This window comes from Oncorhynchus mykiss, chromosome 28 (genome assembly GCF_013265735.2).
Source record: "Oncorhynchus mykiss isolate Arlee chromosome 28, USDA_OmykA_1.1, whole genome shotgun sequence".
In the NCBI taxonomy this organism is placed as follows: Eukaryota; Metazoa; Chordata; class Actinopteri; order Salmoniformes; family Salmonidae; genus Oncorhynchus; species Oncorhynchus mykiss.
Window position 1 is genome coordinate 25,414,212 of NC_048592.1, and position 15,039 is coordinate 25,429,250.

Consider the following 15,039-nt stretch of genomic DNA (forward strand, 5'->3'; position numbering starts at 1 on the left):
CTAGATTAGCCATTGCATGTATGATGAGAGGCCTACTTGAGAACAGGAGTGAAAGTCATTTGTCTGTCTGTCTGTCTGTCTGTCTCTCTCTCTCTCTCTGTCTCTCTCTCTCTCTCTCTTTCTCTCTCTCATTCTGTCTCTCTCTCTCTCATTCTGTCTCTCTCTCTCTCGTTCTGTCTCTCTCTCTCTGTCTCTCTCACTCTCTCTCGCTCTCGTTCTGTCTCTCTCTCTCTCTCTCTCTCTCTCTGTCTCTGTCTCTATCTCTGTCTCTCGTTCTGTCTCTCTCTCTCTCTCTCTCTGTCTCTCTCTGTCTCTGTCTCTCTCTCTCTCTGTCGCTCTCTCTCTCTCTCTCTCTCTTTTAGTCTCAGGTTTAAAGGGAAGCTGGGGGATAAAAGGGTCCCACGTGAAACACTTTGGCGGCTTTATCTCTCTGTGTGTATGTGTGTGTGTGTGTATGTGTGAGAGGCTCTCGTATCCTCATTATGCGCACATAAGAGTGTGTGCCCTCTCCCGCCCAAGCGAACGCGACCCGGCATATGTTTCCAGCTGATTAAACACAGCTTTGAGTGGTTTCCACGACAACACCATACCAAAATATGGAGACGTGACAATTATGTTAAGCCTGGAGGAAATAACGTTACAACGGAGAGTTAAGAAGCATAAGTGAACGTCTCTCGCTCTCTCTCTCTGTTAGAGTGTCTATCGCAATGAAATCCTTTGAGAATTCTAACAGAGGTGTGTTTGAAATGTTAAATGTGAGGCCTACTCTCTGGTATTTGACCGCATCAAACACTTTTGAAAAGCTTCACTTTTGGATTCAACAAAACAGGGACATACATTTCAATTTCACGCAGTGGTGGTGTGAAGGTTGCAGAAGGCCAAACATTCTTACTGTAGAAGGTGTGATGATTCCATTAAACACAGCCACTGTTTTGTCCGTATCCTAAAGTCTAGGCGATGTATACAGGACATGTAATATAAAAAAACATCAGACAGTATTTCCATTCCTTTTCCTTTCACAACACCTTCCGAATAAATAAATCATACAGTACATTTATCTTTTTTTCTCTCATTCCCTCGTTCCATTTCTTCCACCATGAAACACCTCATTCAGCCCTTATCAGAATGTGCTGGGGGCTACCCAAACACATCTTTCCTATTCGTTATCTGGACTCAAAGAGGCACAATCAGAGCTGGCTGTCTGCACATGGTGCGTGTGTGAGTCTGTGTGCACTTCTGTGTGTGTGTCTCCGTGTATGTTTGTATGTATTAACACGTGTGTGTGTGCGTGTGCGTGCGTGCGTGTGTGTGTGCGGAACAGCTGTCTGCGTGGGTTTTCTCCGCTGCTACGCTCCGACTGCAAATGATGCACCCTGTCAGAAAGAACCAATAGGGTTCTGTGGGCCGTCACAGCATGGCACAGTGATAAGAGAGTCGAGGAGACGCTTGGCTGAGATCTGACACTGCAGGGGAGGTGCAGCGACACTGCCCTGAAGCCGCCTAGGGCCGTGGTGAAGGCTGTCACAGGCATCACCCCTTTCTCTATCATTATTTTTGTCTGTCCATCTCTATCTTTGCTTTAAAATTGGATTGGCAAGTGCATGCCACTGTGGTCTGGTCTGATAATTCAAAAGCAGAGATGTTGCTGTCTTTTGTCATCAAATCAAATCAAATTTGTCACATGCGTCGTAAACAACAGGTGTAGACTAACAATGAAATGCTTACTTACGGGTCCTTTTCCAACAATGCAGAGTTAAAGATAAAGAATAAATGCACAGTGAATAATGAATAACGAGTAAAAGTAACCTTACTATATACAGGGAGTACCAGTACCGAGTTGATGTCCAGGGGTACAAATGAATTGACGTAGCTGTGTACATATAAGTAGGGGTAAAGTGACTAGGCAACAGGATAGATAATAGACAGTAGCAGCAGCGTATGTGGTGAGTGTGAATGTGTGTGTGAGTGTGTGTGTGGCATCAGTATGCATGTGTGCGCATGCTATGTGTGTGTGTATGTATATGTGTGTTGGGATGCCAGTGTAAGTATGTGTGAATCTGTGCATAGAGTCAGTGCAAAAAAGGGTCAATGCAGGTAGACCGGGTAGCCATTTTTTAAATATATATTTAACTAGACAACTCAGTTAAGAACAAATTCTCATTTACAATGACTGCTACCGTACGGCAAGCGGTACCGGTGCACCAAGTCAGGAACCAACAAGACCCTGAACAGCTTCTACCCCCAAGCCATGTGCATCACCCTATGATGGCCAGATGTGATGCAGCCTGGATTCAAACCAGGTACTGCAATGATGCCTCTTGCACTGAGATACAGTGTCTTAGACCACTGCGCCACTCTGGAGCCCCATTTAATTAGCTATTTAGCAGTCTTGTTTAGTAGTCTCATGGCTTGGCGGTAGAAGCTGTTCAGGGTCTTGTTGGTTCCTGACTTGGTGCACCGGTACCGCTTGCCGTACGGTAGCAGTGAGAACAAGTCTATGGCTTGTGTGGCTGGGGTCTTTGACAATTTTTTGGGCCATAATAGATCCTTTGTGATGTGGACACCGAGGAACTTGAAGCTCTCGACCCGCTCCACTACAGCCCCATCAATGTGGATGGGGGCATGCTTGCCCCTCCATTACCTATAGTCCACGATCAGCTCATTTGTCTTGCTGATGTCGAGGGAGAGGTTGTTGTTCTGGCACCACACTACAAGGTCACTGACCTTCTCCCTATAGGCTGCCTAATCTTCATCTGTGATCAGTCCTACCACCGTCATGTCATCAGCAACTTCATGATGGTGTTGGAGTTGTGCTGTCATGGGTGAACACAGAGTACAGGAGGGGACTAAGCACACACCACTGAGAGGCCCCCGTGTTGATGGTCAGCGTGGCGAATGTGTTGTTGCCTAGCCTCACCGCCTGGGGGCGGCCTGTCAGGAGGTCCAGGATCCAGTTGCAAAGGGAGGTGTACATTCCCAGGGTCGTGAGCTTAATGATAAGCTTGGAGGGGAATAAAGATTGCGTCACCTGTGCATCTGTTGGGCCAGTATGCGAATTGGAGTGGGTCCAGGGTGTCTGGGATGATGGTGTTGATGTGAGCCCTGACCAGCCTTTCAAAGCATTTCATGGCTATAGAGTGCTATGAGACGATAGTCATTTAGGCATGTTAACTTGGCGTTCTTGGGCACGGGGACTATGGTGGTCTGTTTAAAACATGTTGGTATTATAGACCCGGTCAGAAATAGGTTGAAAATGCCAGTGAAGACACTTGGCAACTGATCTTCTCATGCTCTGAGTAAGTGTCCTGGTATTCCACCCTGTGGTCTTGTTACCTTGTTGAAAGGTCACACAGTCATCCTGAACAGCTGGTGCCTGGTGCTCTCATGTATGATTCAGTGTTGCTTGCCTCGAAGCGAGCATAGAACGCATTTAGCTTGTCTGGTAGGCTTGCATCGCTGGGTAGCTCACAACTGGGTTTCCCTTTGTAATCCATGATAGTTTGCAAGCACTCACACATCCAACAAGCTTGAGAACCGACGTAGTAGGATTCGATCTTAGTCCTGTATTGACGCTTTGCCTGTTTGATGGCTCGTCTGAGTTCGTAGTGGGATTTCTTATGAGTCCGGATTAATTTCTTATAAGAGTCCGATGTTAACTGTGATCCACGGCTTCTGGTTGGGGTATGTTCGTACTGTCACTGTGGGGAAGACATCGTCAATGTATTTATTAATGAAGCCGGTGACTGATGTGGTAAACTCCTTAATTTTATTGGATAACTTAGCATCCGCTTCATTGGAAAACTTCCGTATAGAGTGCGTTACGGGTATTTCCTGTTTGAGTTTTTGCTTGTAAGCAGGAATCAGGAGGATAAAGTTGTGGTCTGATTTTCCAAAGGGAGGACAAGGGAGGGCCTTGTATGAGTTGCTGTGTGTGGAGTAAAGGTGATCAAGAGTTTTGTTTCAAGTTTCAAGGTTTAATGTCATATGCACAAGTACAGTGAAATGTTTTTCTTGCAAACTCAAAACCCAACATTGCAATAATCAATAATAATGTATTAATAGAAAACCCCCACCAGAAATAAGAATAGGAAATATGAAATACACAAAAAGTAAGGAAGTAAGCAAACTCTACACAGGAAATACTTACCATATTTACATGTGGAGGGATGCTGGAGTGATGGAGGTAGATATGTAAGGGGTAAGGTGACTAGGCAACAGGATATAAGATAAACAGAGTAGCAGCAGCTATAATGTGAGTGGGTGTGCGGGTGTGTAGAGTAAATATAAATGTATGTGTATATTATATGTGAGTGAGCAGATGACGGAGTGAGTGTTTGTGTGGTGGAGTGACAGTGTGAGTGTGTAGGGCCCTGTGAGTGTGCATGGAGACAGGGCAAAGATTGAAATAAAAGGTCAATATAGATGCAAGGTTATCTCAGATTGTCTGTGTAGCTATATTGTTAGCTATTTATCAGTCATATTGCTTGGGGATAGAAGCAGTTCAAGAGCCTGTTGGTGTCAGACTTGATGCACATGTACCTCTTGCCGTCCGGCAGCAGAGAACATAGTTTATGGCTTTATTGATGGTTGGAGTCTTTGCCTCTAGTTGCACAAGTGACATGCTGGTAAGAATGAGGTAAAACAGATATCAGTGTTCCTGCATTCAAATCACCGGCCATGAAAAACACCTCCTCTGAATGTGCATTTACTTGTTTGCTTATGGCCCTATACAGCTCGTTGGATGTGGTCTTAGTGATAGCAACGATTTGTGGTGGTAACAAAGATACACACCTATCCGCCTCTCGCCTTATCCGAGTCTGCTGACCGGTCTTGACGATGTATAGAAAAACCAGCAAATTGTATATCCATGTCTTCATTCAGCCACAGGTCCGAGAAACATAGGATATTCGTTTTTCAGATCCCGTTGATAGGATAGTCTCGAATGAAGCTCATCCAATTTGTTCTCCAGTGACTGCACGTTTGCCAACAAAACAGAAGGCAATGGTAGTCTACATGATTGTCGACGTAGTCTCGCCATGACACTGCCTAGCTTGCCTCTCTTTCGAGTACTGTGATCAGAGCGTTCGGGGTAAGCAGAACATCCAGCGCTGCTTGAAGTAGAAATCTTCATCCAAATCGAGGTTAGTGATTGCTGTTCTGATGTACAAAAGTTTTTTCGGTAATAGGATATGATGGCGGAAACATTATTTACAAAAAAAAATAAGAACAGCAAATAAAATCAATAAAATCAAATGTATTTATATAGCCCTTTGTACATCAGCTGATATCTCAAAGTGCTGTACAGAAGCCCAGCCTAAAACCCCAAACAACAAGCAATGCAGGTGTTGAAGCACGCTGGCTAGGAAAAACTCCCTGGAAAGGCCCAAACCTAGGAAGAAACCTAGAGAGGAATCAGGCTATGAGGGGTGGCCAGTCCTCTTCTGGCTGTGCCGGGTAGAGATTATAACAGAACATGGCCAAGATCTTCAAATGTTCATAAATGACCAGCATGATCAAATAATAGGTCTGGGACAGGTAGCACGTCCAGTGAACAGGTCAGGATTCCATAGCCGCAGGCAGAACAATTAAAACTGGAGCGGCAGCACGGCCAAGTGGACTGGGGACAGCAAGAAGTCATCATGCCAGGTAGTCCTGAGGCATGGTCCAAGGGCTCAGGTCCTCTGAGAGAGAGAGAAATAAAGAGAGAATTAGAGAGAGCATACTTAAATTCACGTAGGATACCGGATAAGAAAGGAGAAGTACTCCAGAGAAAACAAACTGACCCTAGCCCCCTGACACATAAACTACTGCAGCATAAATACTGGAGGCTGAGACAGGAGGGGTCAGGAGACACTGTGGCCCCATCCGATGATACCCCTAAACAGGGCCAAACAGGAAGGATATAACCCCACCCACTTTGCCAAAGCACAGCCCCCACACCACTAGAGGGATATCTTCAACCACCAACTTACCATCCTGAGACAAGGCCGAGTATAGCCCACAAAAATCTCCGCCACAGCACAACCCAAGGGGGGGCGCCAACCCAGACAGGAAAATCACATCAGTGACTCAACCCACTCAAGTGACGCACCCCTCCTAGGGACGGCATGAAAGAGCCCCAGTAAGCCAATGACTCAGCCCCTGTAATAGGGTTAGAGGCAGAGAATCCCAGTGGAAAGAGGGGAACCGGCCAGGTAGAGACAGCAAGGGCTGTTAGTTGCTCCAGAGCCTTTTCGTTCACCTTCACACTCCTGGGCCAGACTACACTCAATCATATGACCTACTGAAGAGATGAGTCTTCTGTAAAGACTTAAAGATTGAGACCGAGTTTGCGTCTCTCACATGGGTAGGCAGACTATTCCACAAAAATGGAGCTCTATAGGAGAAAGCCCTGCCTCCAGCTGTTTGCTTAGAAATTCTAGGGACAATTAGGAGGCCTGCGTCTTGTGACCGTAGCGTACGTGTAGGTATGTACGGCAGGACGAAATCAGAGAGATAGGTAGGAGCAAGCCCATGTCATGCCTTGTAGGTTAACAGTAAAACCTTGAAATCAGCCCTTGCCTTGACAGGAAGCCAGTGTAGGGAGGCTAGCACTGGAGTAATATGATAATTTTTTTTGGTTCTAGTCAGGATTCTAGCAGCCGTATTTAGCACTAACTGAAGATTATTTAGTGCTTTAGCCGGGTGGCCGGAAAGTAGAGCTTTGCAGTAGTCTAACCTAGAAGTGACAAAAGCATGGATTCATTTTTCTGCATCATTTTTGGAGAGAAAGTTTCTGATTTTTGCAATGTTACGTAGATGGAAAAAAGCTGTCCTTGAAACAGTCTTGATATATTCGTCAAAAGAGCGATCAGGGACCAGACTAACGTCGAGGTCCTTCACAGTTTTATTTGAGACGACTGTACAACCATCAAGATTAATTGTCAGATTCAACAGAAAATGTCTTTGTTTCTTGGGACCTAGAACAAGCATCTCTGTTTTTTCTGAGTTTAAAAGTAGAACGTTTGCAGCCATCCACTTCCTTATGTTTGAAACACAGGCTTCTAGCGAGGGCAATTTTGGGGCTTCACCATGTTTCATTGAAATGTACAGCTGTGTGTCATCCACATAGCAGTGGAAGTTAACATTGTGTTTTCGAATGACATCCCCAAGAGGTAAAATATATAGTGAAAACAATAGTGGTCCTAAAACGGAACCTTGAGGAACACCAACATTTACCGTTGATTTGTCAGAGGACAAACCATTCACAGAGACAAACTGATATCTTTCAGACAGATAAGATCTAAACCAGGCCAGAACTTGTCCGTGTAGACCAATTTGGGTTTCCAATCTCTCCAAAAGAATGTGGTTATCGATGTTATCAAAAGCAGCACTAAGTTCTAGGAGCACGAGGACAGATGCAGAGCCTAGGTCTGATACCATTAAAATGTTATTTACCACCTTCACAAGTGCAGTCTCAGTGCTATGATGGGGTCTAAAACCAGACTGAAGCATTTCGTATACATTGTTTCGTATACACTGTGTGGCGCCATTTCCGTTCCAATTTTCTGGAAGCTTGCTTCAGAGCTCGGGTATTTTCTGTATACCAGGGAGCTAGTTTCACCAAAAATTTGAATATTATCTGCTATGACTACAAGGTCCGATAGGAATTCAGGGAACTCAATGAGGAACGCTGTATATGGCCCAGGAGGCCTGTAAAAAGTAGCTATAAAACGTGATTGAGTAGGCTGCATAGATTTCATGACTAGAAGCTCAAAAGACGAAAATGTCATTTTTTTTTGTAAATTGAAATTTGCTATCGTAAATGTTAGCAACACCTTCGCCTTTTCGGGATGCACGGGGGATATGGTCACTAGTGTAACCAGGAGGTGAGGCCTCATTTAACACAGTAAATTCATCAGGCTTAAGCCATGTTTCAGTCAGGCCAATCACATCAAGATTATGATCAGTGATTAGTTAATTGACTATAATTGCCTTTGAAGTAAGGGATCTAACATTAAGTAGCCCTATTTTGAGATGTGAGGTATCACAATCTCTTTCAATAATGACAAGAATGGAGGAGGTCTTTATCCTAGTGAGATTGCTAAGGCGAACACCGCCATGTTTAGTTTTGCCCACCCCAGGTCGAGACACAGACACTCAATGGGGATAGCTGAGCTGACTACACTGACTGTGCTAGTGGCAGACTCCACTAAGCTGGCAGGCTGGCTAACAGCCTGCTGCCTGGCCTGCACCCTATTTCATTGTGGAGCTAGAGGAGTTAGAGCCCTGTCTATGTTGGTAGATAGATGAGAGCACCCCTCCAGCACCCCTCCAGCTAAGATGGAGTCCGTCACTCCTCAGCAGGCCAGGCTTGGTCCTGTTTGTGGGTGAGTCCCAGAAAGAGGGCCAATTATCTACAAATTCTATATTTTGGGAGGGGCAGAAAACAGTTTTCAACCAGCGATTGAGTTGTGAGACTCTGCTGTAGAGCTCATCACTCCCCCTAACTGGAAGGGGGCCAGAGACAATTGCTCGATGCCGACACATCTTTCTAGCTGATTTACACGCTGAAGCTATGTTGCAGTTGGTGACCTCTGACTGTTTCATCCTAACATCGTTGGTGCCGACGTGGATAACAATATCTCTATACTCTCTACACCTGCCAGTTTTAGCTTTAGCCAGCACCATCTTCAGATTAGCCTTAACGTCGGTAGCCCTGCCCCCTGGTAAACAGTGTATGATCGCTGGATGATTCGTTTTAAGTCTAACACTGTGGGTAATGGAGCCGCCAATGACTAGGGTTTTCAATTTGTCAGAGCTAATGGTGGGAAGCTTCGGCGTCTCAGACCCCGTAACGGGAGGAGTAGAGACAAGAGCAGACTCGGCCTCAGTCTCCGACTCGCTACTTTAATGGGGAAAACCGGTTGAAAGTTTCTGTTGGCTGAATGAGCGACACCGGTTGAGCATTCCTACAGCATTTCCCTCCAGAAACCATGAGAAAGTTGTGCGGCTGTGTGGACCATGCGAGGGGATTTATACTATCTGTACTTCCTGGTGGCACAGACGCTGTTTCATCCTTTCCTTCAGCAGAATTGGTTAGGAGCCCATTAGATGGCAGCTATCCACTGCAGAGCCATCTCTCTCATTTAGAGGTAATTTACTGCAGTCTTTTTTTATATATGCCATGGATGTTTATTTTTTAAATGTATTTTTACATTCATACTCAGGACTATTGTTATCTGAATGACGGCATCTCACTTTCAAGTATAATTTTCAAGTGAACGGTTTTATGTGACTGAGGTTTGCTGTATATGTAGCTCTGGTAATTTTGTTGAGATGGAAGGTCAGAGAGAGCTGCAGGCAGGTCAGGCTGCTCTGACATGCATCAGTTCAGCTGGTGGTATTAACAGACAATAATCTTTCCTGAGTCTTTGTGTTGCATCTCTTGTGACAAAGGGACAGGAGACAGTAGCCAAACAATTGACTCAATATTTAAAACGGCTGTCTTTGGCATCCTGAAGAGTTTTTGTCATGATTTGAAATAGGGAGAACAGGGACTCTGGATAAAGCATTAAATTAGGTTTATGCAAAGAAATAGTTGTCCATGAAGTTGAGCTTATTCAAATTCACTGCCTTTCTCAAACTGAAAAACTCTTAGCAAGGATACAACAACAACGGTTTGGCGGAACATCTATATCTAGGCCTGCATTCTGTGTTAATTGCAAATATCAAGTGGAAAGGAGCGTGATCTCAATTAGAATCGGGCTCATAAAAATGTGGGTGATGTACATGAAGTGCTTTATTTTATAGTCCACAAAAACAAAGAGCTGGAGGAGGCTCCACTACTCTCCAAATTACAATGTTTTCCAAACATTTGCAATATAACATATCTATTTCCTCTGCCCTTCCTCTCCTCAGCCAGACTCCTTCTGACTTGCTGCTATCTGTGTGTGGTAGTGTGACATAGTTTTCACCCCACAGATTACATTTTAAACTGCAAACAGGACACATCTTTTTGTCAATATTCTGTAGGGGAATAGATGTTGAGAGAGAGGGAGAAACAGAGAAAGAGGAGAGGGAGAGAGAGGTGAATGTTATGGTGCATTGTAGCAATTCCGTGTCTAGCACTGCCCTTTGTAGATATTGGCAGGATTGGCTTTGCTGTCAACAGACCCTAACACGTTCACTGCCAAGACCAAATGAAAACAGCCTCAAAGTCAAGTCCGAATACCAACGGCAACCTCCACCTGTGTGTGTGTATGTGCTCGTATCTGTATATGTAACTGGTTACAGGATCCTAGGCATTTGCAGAAATGCCTTCTTGAATATGTGAACTTTCATGTGCCTTAATTTAAAAAAATATGTGATCTGTAAATATGTATAAAAATGCTAAATTACAGACCTAGTTTAGCCAAGGAGAAAGCACTGAGCTACAATGGGGTACGGAATTATTGTATCGCTTGATAAAGATGAGCAATAAAGATTGAATAAAATAAATAATACAAATGGGGCAGCAGGGTAGCCTAGTGGTTAGAGCGGTGGACTAGTCACCGGAAGGTTGCAAGTTCAAATCCCCAAGCTGATAAGGTACAAATCTGTCGTTCTGCCCCTGAACAGGCTGTCATTGAAAATAAGAATTTGTTCTTAACTGACTTGCCTAGTTAACTAAAGGTAAAGTAAAAATACTGAGCTATTTGTGCACTCAAAACAATAAAAAATTATATTATTTTACACTAATACAATTGCTCTTTCGAAAGCCAAACGTGGCCAAACGTGTCATATGACCATAGAATCCGTTCCAATCCAAGTGACAATGACGTTTAGCAAATTCCAGGCAATGCTACGCTAAGATGACATGAAAATAGATATCTTTGGCCACACAATATGCGGAAAATTTTGCTTCCTGGGGCCCTTGTTAAGGTCAACAGCATCATCAACTTTACCAAGTATCAGCACATTTTAGCCAAAAACCTGACTGCCTCTACAAGGAGGCTGAAACTTGGCCACAAATCTTCCAGCTAGAGAGCAACCCCAAGCACACCTCAAAATCCACAAAGAAATGGTTAATTGAACAGAAAATGATCTGGACTTGAACCTCACTGAAAGCCCTCCCAATATGTTCGCCAATCTCATAAAACAGTTGAGAACAGCCGTCGTTATCCTCGCAAGGGCAGGGTGCTGGAGTATTGAAGACAGGATAAAATAACTTTGATCCCCATCTTTTTAGATTTTTTGTATTACTTTTTAAACAAAATGTCTTTCTCTGAAAAAATGTATTAGTTTAAAAAAAATCCCCGCAAAAATGTTTGCATTCAATATACTGTAGCTCAATATTTGTATTATTTATTTGATACAGTCTTTTTTGTTTATCTTTATCAAGGGATCCAATAACTCCTGACCCACTGTATATAGGGAGAAAGACAGGATCCTCCCGGGCTAGCTATGATTGGCTGAGATAAAGGAGGGGCTGAACAATCCAAGAGTTGAGTCCTGATTGGTCTGTCATGTCACAGGCTTCTGTCAATGAGGGAATTCGATTAATGCCCTGGGCCTGCCCCCGGAAAACTGGGCTGCCTCCCTGAAGTGAGCGAGGATCCAAAGTCAGCTCAAAACATAATGAGTAGGATTCTGTATTTTCACATGCAACAATGATTTATTTTGATAAAAAGGATTTATCTGCCTTCCCAATCAAAATATAATATTATTTTAAATAGATGTTGTATGTTTCTGAACGACGCATCATACTGTCTTGTTGACAGCATGGCCAAGCGGCGCAGATTACTGTTTGATTAAAGAAGGGCACTCCTCCCTCACCTCTTTTGCCATAGGTCGGTGCACTTAACCGAACTCCCTCTACAACAGAATGGAGGCTCCCCTGGTCAGTATATAGACCTACCGCAGACTTTTGGAAAAGATATAGCTACAGCGCCTTCAGAAAGTTCACACCGCTTGACTTTTTCCACATTTTGTGTTACAGCCTGAGTTTAAAATGGATTAAATTGAGATTTTGTGTCACTGGCTTACACACAATACCTATTAATATCAAAGTGGAATTATGTTTTTCAATAAATATTCAACCTGTTTGTTATGACAAGCCTAAATGTGTTCAGGACTTAACATTTGCTTAACAAGTCACATAATAAGTTGCATGGACTCACTTTGTGTTTAATAATAGTGTTTAACAAGAATACCTCATTTCTGTATCCCACATAAATAATGGTCTGTAAGGTTCTACAGTCCAGCTGTGAATTTCAAACACAAATTCAACCACAAAGACCAGGGAGGTTTTCCATTGCTTTGCAAAGAAGGGCACCTATTGGTAGATAACAGTAATTGAATATCCCTTAGAGGATGGTGAATTATTAATTACACTTTGGATGGTGTATCAATATACACAATCACTTCAAAGATACAGGCGTCCTTCCTAACTCAGTTGCCAGAGAGGAAGGAGACCGCTGAGAGATTTCACCATGAGATTTCACCAATGGTGAATTTAAAACAGTTACGGAGTTTATTGGCTGTGATAGGTGAGAACTGAGGATGGATCAACAACATTGTAGTTACTCCACAATACTAACCCAAATAGAGGGAAAAGAAGGAAGCCTGTGCAGAGGCACTAGGCACTAAAGTAAACTGCAAAAAATGTGGCAAAGAAATTAACTTTATGTCCTGAATACAAAGTGTTATATTTGGGACAAATCCAACACAACACATCACTGAGTACCACTCTTCATATTTTCCAGCATAGTGGTAACTGTATCATGCTATGGGTATGCTTGTCATTGGCAGGGATTAGGGAGTATTTTTGGACAAAAAGAAAAGGAATAGAGTCAAGCACAGGCAAAACCCTAGAAGAAAAACAAGTTTATATCTGCTGCCAAGGCAGCAGCTACTCTTTGTGGGGTCCAAACACATTCAGGCACTTACATTACACATAAAACAAAATATAAAACGTTTTTGTACCATTATTACACCATTACATATCTACAATACAAAATGTATAATACCCCATACAACATTATTACAATGTATGTGTGTGTAGAGTGGTTCAGTCTGCTTTCCAACAGACACTAGGAGACAAATTCACTTTTCACCAGTACAATAACCCAAAACACAATGCCAAATATATACTGGAGTTACTTACCAGGACGATGTTGAATGAGTTGCCAAGTTACTGTTTTGACTTAAATCGGCTTGATATATCATCTGATACAGTCGATCGGCTTGATACATCATCTGATACAGTCTATCGGATGATATATTAGATGATATTCCATTTTGAAGCTCTGAGTCTGTACTTTTATAAAATGTAAAGAACAGTTTTTGTCAAAAATTACAATAAGCCTAGGATCTTATAATGTGTCAAATATGCTGCTGTTATTACTATGGCTCCAGGATTTACAGAATTGCAGGTGGAATCTGCTTGCCATTCCCTTTGCCCTTTTCCAATCAAGGTAAGAACTGAAAATATTTTGAGATTCTTAGATTCTGAGATTCTATTTCACTATGTTCTTTTTAGATACCTATTCTATGTACAGTACAGCAATGTACAGTCTCTTATATGTGCCTGTGTTTCGAGGCAGCATGATGTCAGACACATGGGGTGGACATTAGGGTATGTCTTGTAACTGTGGGGCTCAGGTGTCCTCTGAGCAACCAATTAAAGATCTGGAATGAGAGGAAGCGAAGAAGCAGCGATGGCCACCGCTGCCCCTGTAGCATTTCCACTGCTTCCCTTCCTCATGGGCCAAGTGTCACTTCACCTGCTGGGGCCCCATTTATAGCCATGATGTTTTCCTGACCAATGTTATCTGCCCAGGAAATACTTAGAATGAACATACACAGGTTAGAAAAAGATGATTCTAATGTCCCATAACTCTTTGCATTAATGTGGAATAATTCTAAACAATAGAACCAGCAATGTGTAACAGTCGTCGTATGAAGAAGGTATGGACCAAAGCGCAGCGTGGTACGTGTTCATGATTTTTATTAACTGAACACTGAAGTACAAAACAGCAACGTGAATAAACGAAAAATCAAAACAGTCCTGTAAGGTGCAGAAAACACTAAACAGAAAATAACTACCCACAAAAACCATGTGGGAAAAAGCTACCTAAGTATGGTTCTCAATCAGAGACAATGATAGACAGCTGCCTCTGATTGAGAACCACGCACACGGCCAAACAACAAAGAAATACAAAACATAGAAAATCAACATAGAATGCCCACCCTAGTCACAATGCGAGCAGAAATGACTGGAAGTAAATGTTATGTCATGATGCTAGCCCTCTATCAGAGATGTGAACCCCCCCAGTTTTATGACTTTAACACCCACGTCATAAATTCCATGCAGAGACTCCTCTCTCCCTGACCATGCCGTATGGAGAGAGAGAGGGTCACAATAGAACAAAGGAACTCTCCCATCAAATATTCCTACCTCCCCGAATTGGAGAATTAAACATGGTTCCTAATTTAGAGAATGTGGAAATGGTCGGTGGAGAAGCCAGCTACGACCCAGTCCGTTTTGTTTCATGTTTGTGACCTCATGAAAGACAATACAGCCACATTACCCTAACTCTGTTTATACAGGTTCCTCAGTTATGAGGCTTGCGTCTGAATGTTGGATAAAGTGTTTAACAAAATATAAGAATATTTTTGAAAAGACAGCAATGTGATTTTGTCTTCTAAAATGAAAAGTGTATGTTTTATGGTAAGTGTGACCAGTCAGTGGCAACGCCCAAGTGAATAGACATTTGTTAGAAATTATGAACCAACCCTTTTTCCACTCTAGAATATAAGCCCCCATGACGAAAAGTCACCTCATTTTCAAATACCGTGAGAACTTGTCCTCACGTGTAAAAAGGGCTAATGCTAATTCAACTCTACAGGCCAGAAAACATGAGAGCTTGCGCCACACGTGAAACTATTGATCACTCAAGAAGAAGTGAATCCTAGATTACAGTCTAACAGACTGCATATGGAAAGGTAGAAAATCTAGTAAGAACATTGACCGATGCAGAAAACCACAACATCTCACTCCACGACGACCCGGAAGAA